A 22,281-nucleotide genomic window follows, 5' to 3' on the forward strand; every position below is an offset into this window, starting at 1 on the left:
CACACAGTCTGAGCTGATCCCCTCTGAAGGGAGCCCCAGGGTTTTATTTGAAGACCGAATATGAACGAGGCACCCAGGGCTGCTGGCGGCAGTGGGCCATGAGAGAACCCTGCCAAACCTGGAATACACCCTGAGGAAGCAGGACAGGTGGAGAGAGGGATGGTGGCCCCCGTCTCATCACGGGAGCTGCCAAATTCAGTGCATCCTTCAGAACCTTCTAGTGATGCAAAATACAGTGGCTTCCTCTTACTGCCTGCATCCTTGTTAATGTTGGTTTTCTTCTTGGGACTTCCAATCAATAAATAATGTGGTCAGGAGAGGAATATTCCTACCAACAGCCATTCAAACATGGCATTGGCTGCCTGAAGGCAGAGAAGGGGCAGCCATTGGCCATCCTTGATATTTTAAAATTAAACATCCCGCTATATTATCTGTGTGTGGAGCTGGCACTTGTGTGATGTGAGGCTACAGAACTAGGGGACCATAGAATTCAAAATGTGGAGAGTGAGGCCCAATCAGGAAAGAGAGGATTGCTTTGGAAGGGGCCACCTGTGATGCAGAGAAGAAATGGGTATGGGTTGGTGAGCAGAAGATGTGGTCCTTGTTATCTGACCTTCTGGGGCCAAGAGACTTGCAGGATTCTCTATCCCCAGGCCAGGGTATTACCAGCAGTGCCTCGAAGTGGGGATTTAACAGGACCATGGACAGAGGTTGGGAGACGTCAGATCCTCATGCTGCCCCATGCACCTCCTATCAGGTTTTCTTTCTTCGAAAGTCATTCTTTCTGGAGAGGTTCAGCTGGTGAGCAGCCAGGGCTTTGCCTCCCACCAACGGACACTGTTTGGAATGTACCTGAGGCAGAAGCCACTAAATGCAAAGTGAAGCTGGAAGAAAGCTTGTTGCCAGGATGCAGAGGTTCCCTCCCAATTCTGGGCTCAAACTTGATAGCTAGATAAGATCTCTTGTTTGGGTTACTAAACAACTGAAACCAAACAAACAGAGCAGAAGTCTAAATGTCAAGGCCTTGCACTGCCAAAGAAACGCTAAAACTGAGCCAAGGGCCACCAAGGCAAACACGCAGGAGGACCCCACATCTCTCCCATAAGAAAGCCCTAGAAAAGGTGGAGCCACCTGGGGGTGTCACCTCAGGGCCTTTCCAGAGTGTATTAGTCCGTTTTCACATTGCTGATGAAGATGTACCCAAGACCGGGCAATTTACAAAAAAAAAGAGATTTATTGGATTTACAGTTCCTCATGGCTGGGGAGACCTCACAATCATGGCAGAAGGTGACAGACACATCTCACATGGTGGCAGACAAGAGGAGAGGGCTTGTGCAGGGAAATTCCCATTTTTAAAGCTGTCAGATCTCATGACACTCATTCACTATCACGAGAACAGTGCAAGAAAGACCTGCCCCCATAATTTAGTCATCTCCCACTGGGTTCCTCCCACAACACATGGGAAGTGTGGAAGTTGCAATTCAAGAGGAGATTTGGGTGAGGACACAGCCAAACCATATCATTGCATCCCTGGCTCCCCCTAGATCTCATGTCCTCACATTTCAAAACCAATCATGCCTTCCCTACAGTCCCCAAAGTCTTAACTCATTTCATCATTAACTCAAAAGTCTGTAGTCCAAAGTCTCATTTGAGACAAGGCAAGTCCCTTCTGCCTATAAGCCTGTGAAATCAAAAGCAAGTTAGTTACTTCCTAGATACAGTGGGGGTACAGCCATGGGGTAAAAACAGCCATTCCAAATGGGAGTAATTGGCCAAAACAAAGGGGCTATAGGCCCCACACAAGTCTAAAATCCAGCAGGAAGCCAAATCTTAAAGCTCCAAGATGATCTCTTTTGACTCCATGTCTCACATCCACATCATTCTGATGTAAGAGGTAGGTTCCCATGGTCTTTGGCAGCTCCACCCCTGTGGCTTTGCAGGGTACAGCCCTCCCTCCTGGCTGCTTTCAAGGGCTGGCATTGACTGTCTGTGGCTTTTCCAGGCACATGGTGCAAGCTGTTGGTGGATCTACCATTCTGGGGTCTGGAGGATGGTGGCCCTCTTCTCACAGCTCCACTAGGTGGTGTCCCAGTAGGAACTCTGGGTGGGGGCTCCAAAACCACATTCCCCTTCTGCACTGCCCTAGGAGAGAATCTCCATGAGGGCCCCGTCCCTGCAGCATACTTCTGCCTGGGCATCCAGGCATTTCCATACATCTTCTGAAATCTAGCAGAGGTTCCCAAACCTCAATTCTTGACTTCTGTGCACCTGCAGGCTCACCACCACATGGAAGCTGCCAAGGCTTGGGCATCCACCCTCTGAAGCAACAACCTGAGCTGTACCTTGGCCCCTTTTAGTTACAGCTGGAGCAGCTGGAACACAGGGAGCCAAGTCCCTAGACTGCATATAGCAGAGGGACCCTGGACCTGGCCCATACAATCATTTTTTCCTCCTAAACCTCTGGGCCTCTGATGGGAGGGGCTGCTGTGAAGACCTCTGACATGCCCTGGAGACATTTTCCCTATTGTCTTGGGGATTAACATTTGGTTCCTCATTACTTATGCAAATTTCTGCAGCCAGCTTAAATTTCTCCTCAGAAAATAGGATTTTCTTTTCTGTTGCATTGTCAGTCTGCAAATTTTCAAAACCTTTATGCTCTGCTTCCCTTATAAAAATGAATGCTTTTAGCAGCACCCAAGTCACCTCTTGAATGCTTTGCTGCTTAGAAATGTCTTCCACCAGATACCCTAAATCACCTCTCTCAGTTCAAAGTTTCACAAATCTCTGAGGCAGAGGCAAAATGCCACCAGTCTCTTTGCTAAAACAAAACAAGAGTCACCTTTGCTCCAGTTCCCAACAAGTTTCTCATCTCCATCTGAGACCACCTCAGCCTGGATTTCATTGTTCATATCATTATCAGCATTTTGGTCAAAGCCATGCAACAAGTTTCTAGGGAGTTCTAAACTTTCACACATTTTTCTGTCTTTTTTTGAGCCCTCCAAACTGTTGCGACCTCTGCCTGTTACCCAGTTCCAAAGTCACTTCCACATTTTCAGGTATCTTTTCAGCAGTGCCCCAGTCTACTGGTACCAATTTACTGTGTATTAGCCCATTTTCACACTGCTGATAAAGACATACCCAAGACTGGGCAATTTACAAATGAAAGAGGTTTATTGGACTTACAGTTTTACATGGCTGGGGAGGCCTCACAATCATGGCAGAAGGTGAAAGGCATGTCTCACATGGCAGCAGACAAAAGAAGGGAGCTTGTGCAGGGAAACTCCAGTTTTTAAAACAATGAGATCTTGCGAGATGCATTCACTATCATAAGAGCAGCACATTAATGATCCACCCCCATCATTCAATCACCTCCCACTGGGCTTCTCCAGTGACACATGGGAATCGTGGAAATTACAATTCAATAAGAGATTTGGGTGGGGACACAGCCAAACCATATCACAGACAGACACAGAGTCAGGGGCATGGCCACTGAGTCCTTGCATGGACCACAGAGTTGCCCATGGCTTTCCTCTCTCCTCCTCTCCATGGCAGTCCATTTATACTTGCTCTGTAGCTCCCTCCACCGTCCCACCACCAAACCTGAGAGCCACACCCAAGAAGATGCAGAGAACTTCACCTGACAAGATTATCATGGGCTCGGAGCTGATGGCCTCATGTGGGTGGCACTCAGTTTAATGCCATCGTGGGGGAGGGGCAAAAGGGATTTCTGGTCTTTTTTTTTTTTTAATGAGAAAGTGTCTCCTTCTGTTGCCCTCTGTTGCCCTCTGTTGGCTGGAGTGCAGTGGCGCAATCTCAGCTCACTGCAACCTCTGCCTCCAGGGTTCAAGTGAGTCTCCTGCTTCGGCCTCCCAAATAGCTGGGACTGCAGGTGCCTGCAATGCCTGGCTAATTTTTGTATTTTTTTTAGTAGAGACAGGGGTTTCACCATGATGCCCAGACTAGTTTCAAACTCCTGACCTCAAGTGATCTGCCTGCCTCCACCTCCCAAAGTGTTGGGATTACAGGCATGAGCCACCATGACCAGCCAAGATTTCTGGTAATTTTGAAAAGTAAACATATGTGAGGAAGACCCCATGTCCCTGAGTGGACGCTCACCCTCTCGGGCTGTGGACCTGGTTGTGTCCCTGAGTGGACGCTCACCCTCTCAGGCTGTGGACCTGGTTCTGTGTCCCTGAGTGGACATTCACCCTCTCGGGCTGTGGACCTGGTTCTGTGTCCCTGAGTGGATGCTCACCCTCTCGGGCTGTGGACCTGGTTCTGTGTCCCTGAGTGGACGCTCACCGTCTCGGGCTGTGGACCTAGCCCCATGTCCCTGAGTGGACGCTCACCCTCTTGGGCTGTGGACCTGATTCCATGTCCCTGAGTGGACACTCACTGTCTCGGGCTGTGGACCTAGCCCCATGTCCCTGAGTGGACGCTCACCCTCTCAGGCTGTGGACCTGGTTCTGCGTCCCTGAGTGGATGCTCGCCCTCTCGGGCTGTGGACCTGGTTGTGTGTCCCTGAGTGGACGCTCACCCTCTCGGGCTGTGGACCCGGTTCTGTGTCCATGAGTGGACTCTCACCTTCTCGGGCTGTGGACCTGGCCCCGTGTCCCTGAGTGGACACTCACCCTCTAGGGGGTGTGGACCTGGCCCCGTGTCCCTGAGTGGATACTCACCCTCTAGGGGGTGTGGACCTGGTTCTGTGTCCCTGAGTGGATGCTCGCCCTCTCGGGCTGTGGACCTGGTTGTGTGTCCCTGAGTGGATGCTCACCCTCTTGGGCTGTGGACCCGGCCTCGTGTCCCTGAGTGGACCAGGCTGTGGACCTGGTTCCATGTCCCCAAGTGGACACTCACCTTCTCAGGCTGTGGACCTGGCCCCGTGTCCCTGAACATCATGTTGTGAGGACGAAATCATGGAAGTCTCTAAAACACTTACAGCATAGTAAACGCCATGTGTTATTCAACTATTTTGACTTCAGTCTTCCATTTCCTGTGAAGAAAATAATGAAAAGGATTCAATTAAACATAAGAGGAGAGTGTTTTGGGGAGACGTCATCCTGTGTTAATGAGAGCAGCAGAGCTAGAGGGGGAGAGGGTAGTTAATCCAGTCTGTGGGCATTAGAGACATGCTCCCCTCTCTTCCGTACCCTCGGGGAGTAACCAGGGTAGTTTACAGTCGCTTGCAATTCCTTTTAGCTGATACACTGGGCTTCTCTGAGCCAGACTGGGTCACATGGGGCCTGACCATCACTCAGGTGTTGTCCTGAAGCCCTACTACAGGCCCGCCTGCCAGAGAGATTGACAAAACAGAAGTCAGCAGGAAGGGCGAGGCCCTTGCCTGTGTGCAGCTCACATGCTAATGCAGGAGGCTGAGAGTGTGGAGCGTAGCCAGCAAATAAGCAGGAAGGTGCCAGGTCATATTGTCAGTGCAGTGCAGAGATGACACAGTGACATGAGACACTGATGAGACGGCTGCTTCCAAATAGGAGGCCAGGATAGGTCTCACTAGGAGAGGATTTTTTTTAATTGTGGTAAAATACACATACTATAAAATCAATCATCATAAGCACGTTTAGGTGCACAGCTCAGTGGCATTAGCAATTTCACATCTTCCTACAGACATCACCTCCTTCCACCCCCAGAACCCTCCTTGTCTTACAAAAGAGAAACTCCATGCCTTTTGAAGGAGGAAGGGACTTCTAAGTGGAGGCCCAAATGACTAGGAGAATGGGCCAATGTTGGGGGCTTGTGGGGAAGAGAAAACAGCTCAGCAGACACAGGGGAGGCAGAAACACAGGAGGCAAGCATGAGACACAGAGGGTGTGTTGGAGGGGGCTCTGAGGGGCATAGCCAAGCAGGGGAAGGTGTGTGGATTTTATTCTAAAGGCCATGGTGTATCAGTCTATTCTCATGCTGCTAATAAAAACATCACCAAGACTGGGCAATTTATAAAGGAAAGAGCTTTAATGGACTCATGAACTCACAGTTACACACTGCTGGGGAGGCCTCACAGTCATGACGGAAGGCAAAGGAGAAGCAAAGGCAAGTCTTACATGGCGGTAGGCAAGAGAGCTTGTGCAGGGGAACTGCCCTTTCTTTATAAAACCATCAGATCTCATGAGACTTATTCAGTACCATGAGAACGGTATGGGGGAACTGACCCTGTGATTCAATTCTCTCCACCTCGTCCTGGCCTTGACACATGGGATTTTAACATTCAAGGTGAGATTTGGGTGGGGACACAGCCAAACCATACCACATGGGAAACACTGCAGGACTTCAAGTGAGGGACGTGGCATGACCAGCGCAGGGCTAAAGAACCCATCTCTCCATGGTGTGGACTGAAACAGCCACTGCAGCCTGGGAGGCCTCAGGGCAGCTTGGGCGAGGTGAAGAACGGACATGCAGAGAACAAGGAAGTTTGGGGGACAGCGTGACAGGATGTGTCAACAGATTAGGTACATAGGGGTGCAAAGCATCTGGGACAATTCCTAGGTTCAGGGCTTGAGCCCTGGATGGTCAGGGAGATCATTCCTGGAGACAACTAGAACGCTGGCTCGGAGAATGTGGAAAGGCAGGGCCAGGAAAGATGGATCTCCATTCTGCCTGGGAGACATGGCTCCTTGGTGAACTGCAACGTCAGATCTAGGATACAGTGTCATAGAGAAATTTAACATTAAAAAATACTGGAGTAGTGTAGACTGCTTTTCTCCATGTAAACCTGACCACACATTATGTTACCATAAAGTTAAAAATGGCCGAGCACAGTGGCTTATGCCTGTAATCCTAGCACTTTGGAGGCCAAGGCGAGTGGATCACTTGAGGTCAGGAGTTCGAGACCAGCCTGGATAACATGGTGAAACCCCATCTCTACTAAAAAAAAAAAATACAAAAATTAGCCAGGCATGGTAGCATACACCTGTAGTCCCAGCTACTAGGGAGGCTGAGGCACAAGAATTGGTTAAGCCCAGGAGGCGGAGGTTGCAGTAAGCCGAGATCACGTCACTGCACTCCTGCCTGGGAGGAAGAGCAAGACTCTGTTTCAAAAAGAAAAAAAAAAAAAAAACCTAGAATCACTGGTTATATCATATAATCCATGCTCAATGAGGCTGTATGTTAATTTGCATTTATTTTAATAACCTGTGGCACACGTCCTTCTGCAAATAGACAAGCAAATTTATTTTCCTAACCAGATGAATTTCTAAAATTTTTGGTTTTGATTGCCATAAGAACAGTTACATATAAATGTTCAATCCCAGAAACAGTAACAATAAAGATATCCAGAATAACTGAACACCATGCTGGCATCTTTCACTTGCACCAATTAGTATTGGATACTTTAATAGATAACACAGTACAAAGCCAAAAAGAGAGTTCACTTCAGTAAAAACTACTGAGTTTCATTTATCTTGTACAATTTAGCCAAAAGCTTTAAATACTAAGTCATTTTCCCCTAACTCCTGATTACCAAACACACTTGAAAATATTAGTGTGTCCTCAAGGCTTACGATATTTGCTAACTGTCAAATAATCACCTAATCCCGTTTCACTTGAGCTATGGAGAAACGAAGTTGTAGAAAAAGATGAAATGCTTAATCCAAGAAGAGACATAAATATATGGCCGGGCCGGGCGAGACCAACAGGAGGAGCTCCGTCTCCTAACCCTTTTTTTTTTTTTTTTTTTTTTGATACGGAGTCTGGTATGCAGCCAGACTGCCTGCTGCCCACGCCAGACTCCAGCCCTTTCTTGCAATAAATCCAGCAAATATTTATCCAGGGCCTCCTGTGTGCCAGGCACTCTTCTGAGTGCTTGAAGTAGCTAAGCGGTGGCCCCATGCCTGTCCTTGAGGAGCTCACAGTGTCGCTGATACCCTCAGGGGGACACTGCCCTGTGCAGCATGGACAATCCGTGAGCTCCTCTGAAGGCCGCTCGCTGTGAGGACTTCACGGCTCATGCACCAGGCTCCTAAAACAGTGCAGGGAATGAGAGAAGCGCCCCTGGGTCTCACTAATGACTATGGGTTTCCCCAGTGCTTTCTCTGCTGGAATCTCCCCCCCCCCCACTTCTCTGCTCTCCCCAGAGCCGTCCACATGCTCACTGGCCCACGTCCTCTGGTTAGTGCCCTCCTTGGCCTCAAACCTCTCCTTCCTCCAGGGCAGCCCTGAAGCTCCTTGGCAAGAGCCCGCTCCAAAACGGCCTGGCCCCAGCTGATGTCTCCAAGCTGCTGTTCGGTCTCTGATGTTCTCTGACGTTCAATCTCTTTGTCACACATTTTGTGCTCCAAAAATCCCCATGCTTCCTCAGCACATCATGCTTCCGAGACTTTGCTGGCTGGTGCTTCCACCTGGCACACCTTCAATGCCCCTCCTGCCCCTCTCCACCTGGCATTTCCCCCAGGATACCTCGAAAGACACCCTCAGGGTCTTCCTGACTTCCAGGCAGGGCTCGTGGGCCACCCTCTGGGTCTTCCAGGTGCCCGCAAACTGCTATTGTTGCCAGCCTTTGCAACTGGCCTTAACACAACCACTGGCCCAAACGTCTCAGTGACCAGCTCCTGGTCCCCCAAGGCCCAGTGCCAGGCGTATGTGAGGAGTGTAGCACACGTTCTTAAATGACAAGATTCAGGCCAAGGTCTTCCGGGAAGGAAGTAGCAGATGACACCCTCTCAGGGTGGTTTTGGGGTCTTAGCTGTGGGAGGAAGAACCAGGCACAGGCAGCAGGGGGTGAGTCTCTCCTGCGGGGTGGCCTGACACTGTCCCCCGGGGTTTGTGAACCTGGAGGGCGCTAGGAGCCTGCAGGTGGGGAGAGGAGGCCAGGTGTTGCCCTGGGCTGTCTGGGCACAGCTTCAGAGAGGGGGTTTGGGTGGTTGGGGCCATGGATGGGAACAAGCAGAGACCCTGACTTCTGACCCCTGACCTCACTCCCCACAATGGCTCCCATGGCCTTGCCCTGTGGTCCTCCTGAGTCTCCTCTGCTCGCCTTCCTCCCACACCTGGTGTCTTTTGTGGCCAAGTTGCTTGATTTCCACTTTAACTAAAGGCTTTGTAGAGTGAATGTGCGGACACCCGCTTTTCTCCCTGGAGGGATTGGATCTTGTTGCCTGGCTCTGCTGTAACAGAAAGGCACCACCTGGGAGGCTTCCCAACAGAAATGTAGCTTCTCAGTCTGGAGGCCAGCAGTATGAAACCCATGTGTGGCCAGGGCTGTGCTCCTGCCAGGGGCTGTAGGGGAGGGTCCCTCCGTGCCTTTCTCAGCTTCTGCTGTCCCCCGCGTCCCTCAGCTCCGGGATGTATGACTCTCACCTCTGCCTCTGTCTCCACATGGCCTCTTCCTTCTGAGTGACCCCTCTGCTTACAAGGACGCAGCCACCGCACCGGACCCCCCCAAGGACCTCATCTCCACCTGATGACACCAGCAAAGGCCATTTCCAAGCACAGTCACTTTCCCAGGTACCAGGTGGTCAGGACTTCGAGTTCTCTCTTCCAGGACACAATTCAACCCATAACAGTGAACTTTAGCTGTAGAAACACAGTTTTTCCACCTTTGAGGACAAACTCCAGAGAAAGGAAGCCTGGTGCGGGAAGAACGTGGAGGCAGGAGGGGCACCGTGGAGGCAGGTCTAGGTCAGAAGTGGGAGGTCCCCAAAGCCAGGGCCAAGCCTGCCTGGTTCCCACTCACCCTGCCTCTGAGCCCCTCCAGGGCCCGTCTCCCTCCCTCAGAGCTGGCTCCTGACCCCACCCCTGCAACAGGGCTGCTCTGTCCTCAGAGCTTTTCCCGGCTCCCTCTGAGGTCTGCCATGGCTCCCATGCACATTCACACTGTGCATGCTCTGGACTTCCTGTCAACCCTCCCGTCCTCTCAGGCTGCTTCCTGGGGCTGGTTATTAAGATGTCACATTTAATCCCCTTGTTATAGGAGCATCAAATGTAGCACAAAGTCCAGCACACACACACAACCCCCACCCACCCCACAGACCTGGCTAAGGCTCTCCTACCCCTCACTCTATTCCTGCCCAGTCCAGCTCCTTCCCAGCTCCTGGGGAGGCCGGCACTCATTCCACCACCCCCCGCAGGGAACTCTGTTGACTAGATTGGAAGCTCCGTATTCATTCCTTTTTTACCCTGTGTCTTAATCTAACCCTCTATTAAGTACTGCATATCTGTCCCCCCAAAATTCATATGTCAAAGCCACAACCCCCATGGAATGGTATTTGGACATGGGGTATTTGAAAGATAGTTCGGCTTAGATTGAATCCGTGAGGGTGGCCTCATAATAGGATTAGTGTCTTCATAAGAAAAAGAGGCCAGAGCCCAGGCTCCTCCCCTTCCTCTTTCTCTCCCTCCACCACCCGACACACAGAGCAAAGGTCCTGTTTATGAACCAAGAAGCAAGCTCTCGCCCAACGCCAAGTCCGCCAGCACCTTCATCTTGGACTTCCAGACTCCAGAGCTGGCATAACGTCTGTTTTTAAGCCACCCAGTCTGTGGTATTTTGTTATAGCAGCTGAGCTGACTAATACACCCTCAAGTGGGAAGTAAGCCCCACTGGCTAGGTTGTGAATATATATTGCAACAGAGTGAATAGACATAACGTCTGAACAGCCAGCCCAGAATTCCTCTGAAGTACAACTTGTTTGGAAACAACTGTGATCAACGCCTGGGTGAATGAGGGAGACCTCGACACCTGGGTATCCACCGATGCCTGAGCTGCAGAAAGACAGTGTTCAGCCCTGATGTGAGGACGACTATTACCTCCACACTACAGATGAAGGGACTGAGGCTCAGAGAGGTTTAGACCAGGTCTGAGAATCATATTCAGTCCTGGCCGGGCGTGGTGGCTCAGGCCTGTAATCCCAGCACTTTGGATGGTCGAGGCAGGTGGATCACCTGAGGTCAGCGGTTGGACAACAGCCTGGCCAACATGGTGAAACCCCATCTCTACTAAAAATACAAAAATTAGCTGGGCAGTAGCGGTTGCCTGTAATCCCAGCTACTTGGGAGGCTGAGGCAGGAGAATCGCTTGAACCTGGGAGGCGGAGGTTGCAGTGAGCTGAGATTGCGCCATTGCACTCCAGCCTGGGCCACAGAGCGAGACTCCATCTAAAAAAAAAAGAAAAAAGAAAAAAAAAGTTCAGTCGCTTCCTAAGCAAAACATGGTAACAAAGACAAATCTGCTGATGAGGAAACTAAAGAAAAGTCAAAGTTCGTGCAGTCTGAGGTCTGTTGGAAACTATTTAGACTCATTTACTTCCTTTAGCTTGGGTAATTTGGAGTTTAATTCAGCTTAACAAAAATTTATTGAGTGTATTTCATGCACAAAACATTTTGCTATTTGCTGCCATATGAGATGCTGGATAGGTCAAACTTTCTGCTCTCTGGTACCTTGTGAAAGATGGGGGTAACTGCAATGTGATTTTCTTAGAAATGTCAAAGACACAATGAGGCTTTGATGGGTTACTTGTCAAAAGATGCCTTTCAATTTTATTTAGCACAACAAATCTCTGTCACTTTGCTGAGGGCTACATGGACATCTTCATGTGAAAGTTTGTCTCTCGACAGTGAAATGCCAGCCTCTGTTTCTTCCAACCACTGTGCTCAGCCTGGGGTCCTTTTTCTAACCAGGAGGGCATGAAGGCCCCCAAGACAGGACCAATTGATCCAAATGTGAATCCACTGTTTTATTAAATAGTATTATCTACATGTTTTCTTTGAAGAATCTATGACTTTTTAAAACTGCCTGGCTGCCCATCTGTGTGGACACTCTATCCCAACAAAATATGCACGGTGCAATTTCATAAATACGTTAAAAAGACTTTTAACTGGAACTTGTGGAGCCTGACACTTGCAGGGCTGACTGTTGGCATATGTAGTGTTTCAGGAAACCACCGAGACACCAGCAGAAGGCCGCGTGCTGCAGCTGTCACTGTGGCCTGAGGGACGCTCCAGAGCCCAGCACACAGGGACATCTGCAGGCAGGAAGGTGGCCCCGCCCTGTGGAGTCACTGAGATAAAGCCAAGAGATACTTTGGGGAGGAAAAGCTGTTTCTGATGCTAAAACAGGTATCTAAAATGGGACCCAGTGTTCCAGCTTCCCCAGCCTGAGCTTTGAGTGACTTGAGCTAGGACCTGGGTGCACCCGGTTTCGTTGTCACCACTCGTGCTCCTAGGGCAGCTGTCCAGCCTCCCACGCCCACTCCGCTCATCCTTGACTTAAAGTGAGGTTGTGGGGCAGAAAAATTGGAGAAACACACTACCTTTGGCACCCTTTTCCCTCCTCACCTTCAGCCTCAAAGTCTCAGAACCCTCCTGCCCTCTCCACTTGAAAATCTCTCCTGAGGAAACGACCAGACTGAATGCTTTTGCGTCGTTGTGGAAGTATTTCTCCTCCAGTTGAGCATTTGAACACAGTTGCTAAATCCTCCAGGGCTTTGGGGGAGGCTGGTTTTAGGCCGCAATCCCGACCCCATGCTGAAGTCGGAGTCCAGCCTCCCAGCGCGGGCCGGGACAGCGCTCACCCCCCTCCCTCACTTCCTAACAAACTGTGTGGGTCCCAGGCTGCTCCAGGTCCCCCGGAAGCTCCAGATCCAGATCCCCGACTGGGGGGTGTAGGTCAGGAGGAACGCAAGGGCCTCATTCCGGGACTCCCCCAACCTCCTCCTCTTCCACCATCAGGAGGCCGAGAATCCAGGGAAAGATCTCTGACCACTAAATCTGTGTGCAGGTGAGTCATGGCTAAACAGCAGGCTTTTTCTTTTTAACAAGAGAGCGACGAAGACCACGATGTCTCTGGGCTGCGGGACCAGGCAGCTTCCTCTCACCTGCACGTGTTTTGCTGTCTTTTCCGGGCGTGCTTCCTGCGCGGGTCCTGCAGGAGAAGGTGCGCCCCTAGCTCCCAGCTCCCAGCTCCCAGCGGAGCACCTGCCGGCCGGACGTGGGCCTGGCCTGGGCTCCAGGGCAGGGAGGGAGTGCCTTGGGAGGACCTGCCGGCTCTTTCGCCTCCAGGCGGGGCTGACTCTCCTCCTGCAGGGCCGGAGCTGCGCCAAGTCCATCGGCAGTTTCTGGGGTTTCCAGCCCCTGAGGACGCGGGGAGATGCGGCCTGGCACCCCTCCCGCGAGGTCGTGGTCGGGGTCGGGGTGGGCTCGGAGGCCAAGCCACGCGGGAAGGGTCGACGGGCCGCAGTTCGGAGCCCAGTTCCGCAGCGGGCGAGGCTCCAGGCCACCCCTCCGAGGTCTGACCCTGCTCGTGGGCCCCGTACGCCCCTCAAGTTCCGCGCGGGCAGAGCGGGCCCGGGTCCTCCGAGCTCCCGGGGCGGCGCCGGCGGCCGCGTCCAGGTGGGGCGGGCCCAGCGGGATGGGCCTGTGTTTACCTGGCTCGCAGGAAGCCCGGGGAGGCGGGGCCGGGGAGCGGGGTGCGCGCCCGTCCCTCGGAGCCGCCGCCGTCAGTCACCGCCGCCGCGCGCTAGAGAGAAGCAGCCTCCGGCCCCGGCGGCCCCTGTCTCCCGACCCCGGAAGCCGAAGCAGGCTGCCCGGGGACCCCGCGCGTCGGCGCTTGAAGGCGAGACCAGCCTGCCCGGGCCTGGGCAGGGGGAGCAGGGCCTTGGACCCCGCGGCGCCCCTCGGCCTCGGAGCAGCGAGCGCAGCCCCGGTGGGTAACCCTCGGGGACGGGCGGGCGGCTCTGCCGCCTTTGTCTATGTGCCCCTCCGAGTGGGGACCGCGGAGACCTGGGCGGGACCCCGGACCCGAGCCCCATGGGAGCCGGGGACGCAAGACTGGGGACAGGAGCTGTCCCGACGCCCGGACTCCGAGTCTCTTTCTTGGCTGGGGACGCGCAGGGGGAACCTAGGCAGCGGCGCAGGTGGCCGAGCAGGTGGCAGCCGGCGGCCTCCCTGACCCGAACCCAAGTCGCCGCCGCCGATCCCCACTGCGCTGGGCGGGGGCGCGGGTGTAGACGCGGGTTTACAGCGCCGGGGCCGGACCCTGACAGGTTTGCTCGGCCTCCGGCCGTGGGGCTGAGGGGAGGAGTCTAGGGTGGGAGGGGACGGCGGTCAAAAGCGGCCACTCTGGGCGGGTGTGGAGAGGGTGCTGGCTGCCAGGGCGGGCTGGGGGGTCCTCCTGGCTCGCGGCGCCTGCTAATCACACCCCGGGGGCCCCGCGCGCGATCGCGCTCCTGCCCCTGCCCCTGCCCCCAGGGCAAAGCACAGTCTCCCTCTGAGCTCCAAGGGCGGCCAGGAGAGCCCGGGTCCGGGCTTCCGCCTTCGCAGGGCCTGTCTCGGACTCCTCGGCCGGGCCCGTCGCTGCGCCCACCTGGGCCCACGTGCGCCGCCTGCAGCCGCCGGCCGGCCCGCCCGGGTCTTCCCCGCAGTCCCCTGCTGGGCCGCACTGCCTGTCCTGGGCCGGGTGCGTCCGGTTTCGGTGTGTGACCTGCGGTCATTTGCCGCCACACTAGATTTTCCAGGGCGCTGGGGGCAGCGCCTTGTGTCCTTTCGCGTCCACCTGAGCCCCCCGTTTTGGAAGGTGGAGTGGGGCTTGGGAAAAGGTTCAAGCGTCTTTGGGGACCCCAGTGCGACTCTGGCTGGAAACAGGCGCGCTCTGGTTCCTTGTTCCGTTTTCCAATTGCAACAGCGTGAGAATCAACAAGTGCTCGGTTTCTCTGTGCGTGGGTGAGGGGCGCGTGGGCTCGCTGGGTGCTGGGGTGGGGAGGGGGCGTGGACTTCGTTCCGGGGAGGCCTCTGCCTCGTCTGACCACAGAACGCCCTGCCTGGAAAGAGAGTTTTTCAGAGGAAGGAAATGTCAGGGAACTCCAGTGTGTGTTTTGGACATTTTTCTGGCGAAGCTCCGGGGGACAGTTTAAGGACGGTCACCCTCAAGTCAGGGGACCATATGGATTGAGCAGGGTCCTGCACTGAGCTCCCTGGCGGCCACCTCCAGTGATGGGCACCTCCTTAGCGGCTGGGGCTGGGGCCGTGGATATGGCCAAGAGCCTGGAACCCAACTGCCCTTCAATAGAGGAAGGCCAGGGCAAAGGGTACCGCGGCAGAGGGAGTGTGTGTGTGTGTGTTTGGGTTTTTGTTTTGTTTTGTTTTGTTTTTTGTGGGATAAACAGAAATCTGAGGGAAAAGAACACAGTTAAAAATTGCTGTAAATGCTGGAGTAACTCCCAGGGAGTTAACTGTTCTGAAACAACCACTTCTACTAACTCCGGGTTAAACAAAGCTATTTTGTTCAAATCCTCTTTGAAAATCCACGAAAAGTATCACAATTCTGCCCAAAGATAAGAAAGTGTAAGACACGTCGCTTGTTTTACACCTGGTAGCTCATGGCTCCTCCATGATTTGAAATGTCGGGTTTGAGTTTGGTCAGTGGCGGTCCTAGCTGTGTGCACTGATTAAAGGTAGCCACGAAACGCTGGGGAAAAAAAAAAAAAAAACAAGAGACCAAACTTTCTTGTGATGTTTCTATTTCTGCCTGAATTTGTAAATGTTAATTGTAAGTTATTTTGTTTGACTTTTAATCCTCCTCCAAGCTCTTTAAAAATATGACATGCTTAAGATTAGCAGCTGCCTGTGTGCCTTTTCTGTCGCCTGGGAGTGTTTATCGACCACTTGCACATTGCCAGACTCTCTTTTGAGAGTGGTTTGTCACCTCGGATAACAGTCGGGACAGCCCTAGGATGCCCTCATTGGATGTCACCATCCTATTCATATCTTCATGTTTTACTGATGAGGAAACAAGTCCCAGAGAGGTTAAGTTATCTAAGGGCTCACAAGAAGAGGCAGGATTCCATCTGGGGAGTCGGCACCAGCGCCTACCTGTTGCTCTGCACCGCCGTGGTGAAAAGGATGCCTTGCAAAGGTGTTCCTCGTTCCTCCTTTTAAAATTCCACCTCTAATGATGAGTGAGTGTACCCAGAGATGTCCCACACGTTTCCTTTCAAGAATGATTTGACCATAAGGCTGCTGTCATCCGTCTTTGTTCATCATCTTCTCCTTAGCTTTCTTAGTTGTCAGTAAAAAAGAAAAGAAAATATTCTAATTACTCCTTTTCTTTTTTTTTTGACAGAGTCTTGCTCTGTCACCCAGGCTGGAGTGCAGTGGTGCAATCTCGGCTCACTGCAACCTCCACCTTCTGGATCCAAGAGAGTCTCCTGCCTCAGCCTCCCCAGTAGCTGGGACTACAGGAGCACACCACCACGCCTGGCTAATTTTTGCGTTTTTTTGTTTTTGTTTTTTAGTAAAGATGGGGCCTCACCATGTTGGCCAGGCTGGTCTCAAACTCCTGACCTGAAGTGATCCACCCACCTCAGCCTCCCAAAGTGCTGGGATTACAGGCATGAGCCACAATGCCTGGCCTCTAATTACTCTTGGGATAATTTTAAATAAGTGGCCATTAAGTAGTAAGACACTTCTGTTGGCCCATTGGAACCCCTGAAGGAAGCTCTGGAGCTGTTTAAGGGAAGAGTGCTCATGCCACAGGCCCTAATGCCAGCTGAGCAGGAATGCCAGGCGAGTAGCTGGAATAGTCTCTAGAGGAGATTTTAAATCTCTATCAAAACCTGTAGTGGACAGCTTCATCCAGAGAAGCAGAAACAGGTGGAGATACACATTAGAGACTCATGGCAAGGAATTGCTTATGCAGAGGTGGGCTGGCCAGGTTTGTGGGACGTCTGTAAGACAGGCCAGCCAGAAGGGCAGCTGATCTCTCCGGCCAACTGAGGCTGCCTTCCACAGCCACATCTCCCACAGTGCCAGCGACAACCACGAGTGCATGTTCCGAAGCTATTAGTAATGTCTCAGACTCAATAGCCATTAAAGTGTAAAAATGTCATTCTGAATGTTCTTTTGTTCTGGACTCTGTGAACAGCACTGCATTGGTCTGAGTCACCATTGTGAAAAATAGGTGGGTATCTAAAAGATGAGGAGAAACAGACCTATGTGAGGCCAGGATCTAGAATACAGAAACAGTTCTAAAATGTGGTAATTTGAAACAAGCCACTCAAGAGTAAAATATGAGACTGAAGAGAAAACCTAGATGGACTGATAAAATACGAAAAGGACTTTAACCCTCTGGGAATCAGGGAATTCAAAACTAAGATGGCAAAAAGATTTTTTTTTACCTTTATGGTACTGGAAAAAATTTTAAATTGTGACTATACCAAATATTAGAGAAGGTGTAGAAAAATTAGACCTCACACGAGTTCGAGTAGAATGTAAATAGGAACAAAGATGTTAGAGAATAATCTAGAAAAAGTGAAGGTGGGTGTATCCTAAGATCTAACAATTCCACTTCTAGGTATCTCCTCTAGGGAAAACCGGGTCTGTATGCATAAGACACACACAGTGGATATTCACTGAAGCAATGTAGTAAAACCCTGTTTTGAGATCATTGTAGATTCACATGCAATTCCCTTCACCAGTTTACCCCAACAATAACATCTTACAAAACCATAGTACAATGCCACAACTAGAAAATGAACATTGATACAACCCATTAACTTTGTTCAGATTTCAGATTCCACCAGTTTACATGTACTCATTTTATAGACTGCTCTCTCTCTCTCTCTCTGTGTGTGTGTATGTGTGTGTGTATACGTGCGCTTAGTTCTCTCTAATTTTATCACCCATGTAGAACCATGTGACCACCAACACATCAGAGGACAGGACAGTTTCATCACAGGACCCTTGATGCTACCCTTTATAGCCAAGCTGACTTCCTCCTTCCCCGTCCCTGAGCCTGGCAACCACAGTGTGGTTCCCATTTTCTATAATTTTGTCGCTTTAAGAATGCTCTATAAATGGAATCATACACTATGCAACCTTTCAAGACTGGCTTTTTCCGCTAAATGCAATTCCCTTGAGACCCATCCAGGTTGGCAAGCATGTCCATAGGTGTTTCTTTTTAATGACTTAGTGTTGTTCCCTCATCTGGATGAACCATGGTGTGTTCAACCGTTCACCCAGGAAGGGCACTTGGATTATTTCCAGGTTTTGGTTATTGCAAATAGAGCTGCTGTGAACATTCATGTACAGGTTTTTGTGTGAACATAGTTTTCATTTCTCTGGGATAAATGCCCAGGAGTGCAACTGCTGAGTCATATGGTTAGCACATGTCTAATTTTATAAGAAACTGCTAACTCTTTTCCAGAATGGCTACACCATTTTGCATTCCCACCGGCAGTGTGTGAGTGATTCAGGACCTTCCAAGCCTGGGCAGCATTTGGTACTGCCACTACTTTTTTTTTTTATTTTAGCTGTTCTAATAAGTGTGTAGTGATATCTCCTGATGGTTTAATTTGCATTGCCCTGATGGCTAATGACATCAAGACCTTTTTATGTACTTATGGCCATCTGCGTATCCTCCTCAGTGAAAAGTCTGTTCATGTCTTTTGCCCACTTTTTAATTGGATTGTTTGGTTTTAACACCTGAGTTTTCGCACTTCTTTATATTTTCTAGATACTGGCCTTACCACTCTGTGATTATTTTCTACCAGTTTATCTTGTTTTTTCCCCCTCTTCACAGAGTCTTTTGCAGAAAGTTTTACATTTTGTTGAATTCAAGTTTATTAATTTTACCTGTTTTGGATTTTGATTTTTGGTGTGAAGTCTGAGTTTTCACCTAGCCTGAGGTTCCTGAAGATTTTCTTCTTTTTTCCCTACAAATTTTATAGTTTCACATTTTCTACTTAAGCCTATTTTCCATTTTGAGTTAATTTTTGTATGAGGTGTGAGGTTTAGGTTGAGGCTTATTTGGTTTGGTTTGGTTTGGGTTTTGCCAATGAATGTCCAATGGCTCCGGGACTATTTGTTGAAAAGGTGATCCTTCTTCCATTAAATTGCTTTTGCACCTTTGCTAAAAATCGTTTCCACTTATTGCTGTGGGTCTATTTCTGGGTTCTCTATTCTGTTCCATTAGTCTATATGTCAGTCTCTCTGCCAAGAGCACACTGTGTTGATTACTGTAGTTGCATAGTCAACTTTAATCAGGTGGAGTGACTTCCTTAAGCATAAATGGCTTAAGTATAAAATATGAAACTATAAAATTTGTAGGGAAAAACAGAAAATCTTCGGGAACCTCAGGCTAGGTGAAGACTCAGACTTCACACCAAAAATCAAAATCCTCCCACTTTATTCTTCTTTATAAAAATTATGTTAGCTATTGTAGGTTCTGGGCCTTTCCATATGAATTTTAGAAGAGCTCGTTTGTGGATACAAAAACGTTGCTGGGATTTTGATAGGAATTTCCTCAAACATATAGATTAGTTTAGGGAGAATGAACAGTTTTCCTGTGTTGAGTTTTCCAATCCACGATCACAGGTTGTCTCTCTATGGGTAATTAGGTCTTCTTTAACTTCTTTCATCAATGTTTTATACATTTCAGTGCACAGATTCTGAATCTGAAATTTTTTTACGGTGTACATAAGTGTTTTATTTTCTTTGGGGACATTTCTAAATGGCATGATGTTTTAACTTCAGTTTCCACGTTTATTGTGGAGTATGTAGAACTGTGAGTAATTTTTATGCGTCAATCCGCATTCTGCAACCTACTGTGCTGCCTTATTAGATCTAGGAGGATTTTTTTTGGTAGATTTCTTGGGATTGTCTATGTAGATCATCATGTTATCTGCAAATTGGATAGTTTTATTTCTTCTTTCCAATTTATATCCTTTTTATTTCTTTTTCTTATCTTACTGTACTGGTTAGAATGTCCAGTGCTATATATTCAATAAGAGTTGCAAGAACTTGCCTTATTCTGATCTAAACAGCAAAGCATTGAGTTTTTACCACTAATTATGATGTAGCTATAGGATTTTTATGGATATTCTTTATCAAGTCAATAGTCCGTGTCTATTCATGAGTGTGTGCTGTATTTTGTCAAATGTCTTTTCTGGGACAATTTATATGTTCATGAGATTTTTCTTTGACTTCATGGTATGATGGATAGTATTGATTGACTGACTCTCTAATGCTGACCCACCCTTGAGTTTCTGGTATATATTCCACTTAGCCATGTATATAATTTTTTATATGTTTCTAGATTCACTTTACTAATATTTTGTTGAGGACTTTTGCTTCTAAGTGTTTGTGAGATACTGATCTGTAGTTCTCATTTTTTGTATAGTCTTTGCTAGTTTCAGTATCAGGATAACTGGCCTCATAAAATGAGTTAGAAAGTGTTCCTACTTGTTCTAACTTTTGGAAGAGATTGTATAAAATTGCCATAAATTTCTCCTTAACTGTTTTAGTAGAAATTTCCAGTGAAACTATGTGGGCCTAGGGATTTCTTTCTTGGGTATTTCCTTTCTTCTACTTTCTTTGTATATATTTCCTTGTATATATTTAGCTCTTCTTTTTAGTTTCTTGAGTTAGATCTTAGATTATTGACTTGAGACTTTTCCTGCTTTCTAATATAAGTATTTCAGGCTATGAATTCCCTCTCAGCACTACTGAACTAGGTGTACATATTTTGTCGAGTAAAGGTTTTGATACAAAAAAAAAGGAGGGAAACACACTAATTCCCCATGAGTAGGGCTATAGATTTATACTATGATTTACTTACAACAGTTAAACTACCCAGACTTTGTGTATCAACATGGACAAAATTCTAAATAACAGTGTTGAATGGAAACCAGCAAACTGCAAATGAATATATATATAGTATTATTCTATTTATTTAAAATTTTCAAATACACAAATACATGTCGTCATGATTACATGGGATTATATGACATAGAGAAGCCATGCCAGCTAATGTTATCTTCTAACCTCGGGGAGGGGAGGGAATTGGCTGTCTCTTATGGTTTTATTTCTTAAAAATATTTTGAGATTTTATACAAATAACAGAATGTGTTACTTTTTTTGATGAAAAGGATAAACCAGTTGTCTTGTAGATTATTATCTGTGCTTTTTAATAGGTTTGAACTAATTAGTAATTTATATTAGCAATAAATAAACCAATGTAAAGTTTGGGGGGAAATGACACGAGCGATAATGAAGTGTTGAGAGGAAGATTAGAAGGCCCCACAAAGGAATCTGAAAGTAGGTGTGGAGGTGAAATTACTAAAATTTGGTAAGAGCATGACAATGACAAGGAAGGCGAAGAAGAGGAAGAAGAAAGGGCAGGAGGGACAGTCTCCTTCCTCTTTGTTGTCATTTGTTCAAGTAGTATAAGTGCAGAAAGGAAGGAAAAAGAAACTGATCTAAAAAGAGAAGCGTGCAGAAATGGGCAGGAGCCAGGACCTCAGAGGAGTGGGCTGGATTCAGCACAAGCCTGGATTAACTGGCTGTTTGCAACCTCACTCTGGAGCCGATGACTTGAAGAAGAAGCACGAGAATCTAGCTAAATCTGAAAAGATTTAAGGAACAAAATTTTTATGGGGATCCAGCCCTTTTTCCTTCTTGGCTGCCAGGATTTATAATGAGCTGGGCCTCTAAGAGCAGTCTAGCATGATTCAGACAGAGGCCAGCAAACCAGGGCCCCACTTCCTGTCACTCTGCAGGCGACCTGGCTCAGGAACTCTGGAGGTGAAGTTTGGCTGCCTCAGGAAGTCCCCAAAGCCCTGTCTCCTCTCTCCTGCGGGTGCGCTCTCCCCCACTGGCCCCGAGGGAGACTTGGCTCCTTTCCTCTCCCATCCCCTCCGAACTCACCTGAGACAGGCACCCAGGCCAGTGCGGCCCCAGCTGCCCCGTGTCCAACCCCCACTTCCGGGGGTGCAGCTGGGGAAGGAGGTGCAGGCAGCGACCACAGCAGCTACTGAGCCCCAAGAAAGGAGGCCAGCACCGGGTGGGGGGCGGGAGGCGTGGTGGCCAGAAGAGTTATTCTAGCGATTTATGTTTACATCAATTCACTTTCTTTAAGAGTAAAGGTATTAACATTCAGCTCACCAATTTTCCAAAGGTCAAGAAAGAAAATGAAGTTTTATTCATAGTAAGTGATTAACCAAATTACCTGTTTAATTTTACATTAGAGACCACATATAAAGTGTATAAAAAGGCAAGTAATAAAGAGGAGATAGAACATGGAAACAAATGACCCGGAGGCAGAGATGAGGGGGAGGCAGGAGGCTGGAGAAACGGAGGTTTCTCAGGGGCTCAGGGGACTGCTGGTGTTGCGGCCCCGCCTTTTGGGGCATCTGGTGACACGGGATGTTCCCAGAGAGCCCTGCTCCTTCCAGGTGGGAAGGTGTGCCCGTGCTGCCCTGCAGGCAAGAGCAAAATGCCCTGTGCTGGGAAGGGATAGAGCTCAGGGCAGCTCCACCCGCAGACTCCGTGCAGGTGCCCTAT

The 22,281-nt window shown here is 49.3% G+C and overlaps 1 protein-coding gene across 7 annotated transcripts in view; it reads left to right on the top strand.

Annotated features, from left to right (window-relative positions):
- Positions 1–13,368: 13,368 nt before the first annotated feature.
- MBP (myelin basic protein) overlaps positions 13,369–22,281 on the top strand; it is a 155,277-nt gene continuing 146,364 nt past the window's right edge. For all 7 annotated transcript variants that reach the window (XR_004029605.1, XR_004029606.1, XR_004029607.1 and 4 more), the window contains exon 1: positions 13,369–13,648. The gene's annotated coding sequence lies outside the window, so the exon portion shown is untranslated. The remainder of the gene's footprint in view (positions 13,649–22,281) is intronic.

The sequence above is a fragment of the Nomascus leucogenys genome, chromosome 4 (assembly GCF_006542625.1).
Source record: "Nomascus leucogenys isolate Asia chromosome 4, Asia_NLE_v1, whole genome shotgun sequence".
In the NCBI taxonomy this organism is placed as follows: domain Eukaryota; kingdom Metazoa; phylum Chordata; class Mammalia; order Primates; family Hylobatidae; genus Nomascus; species Nomascus leucogenys.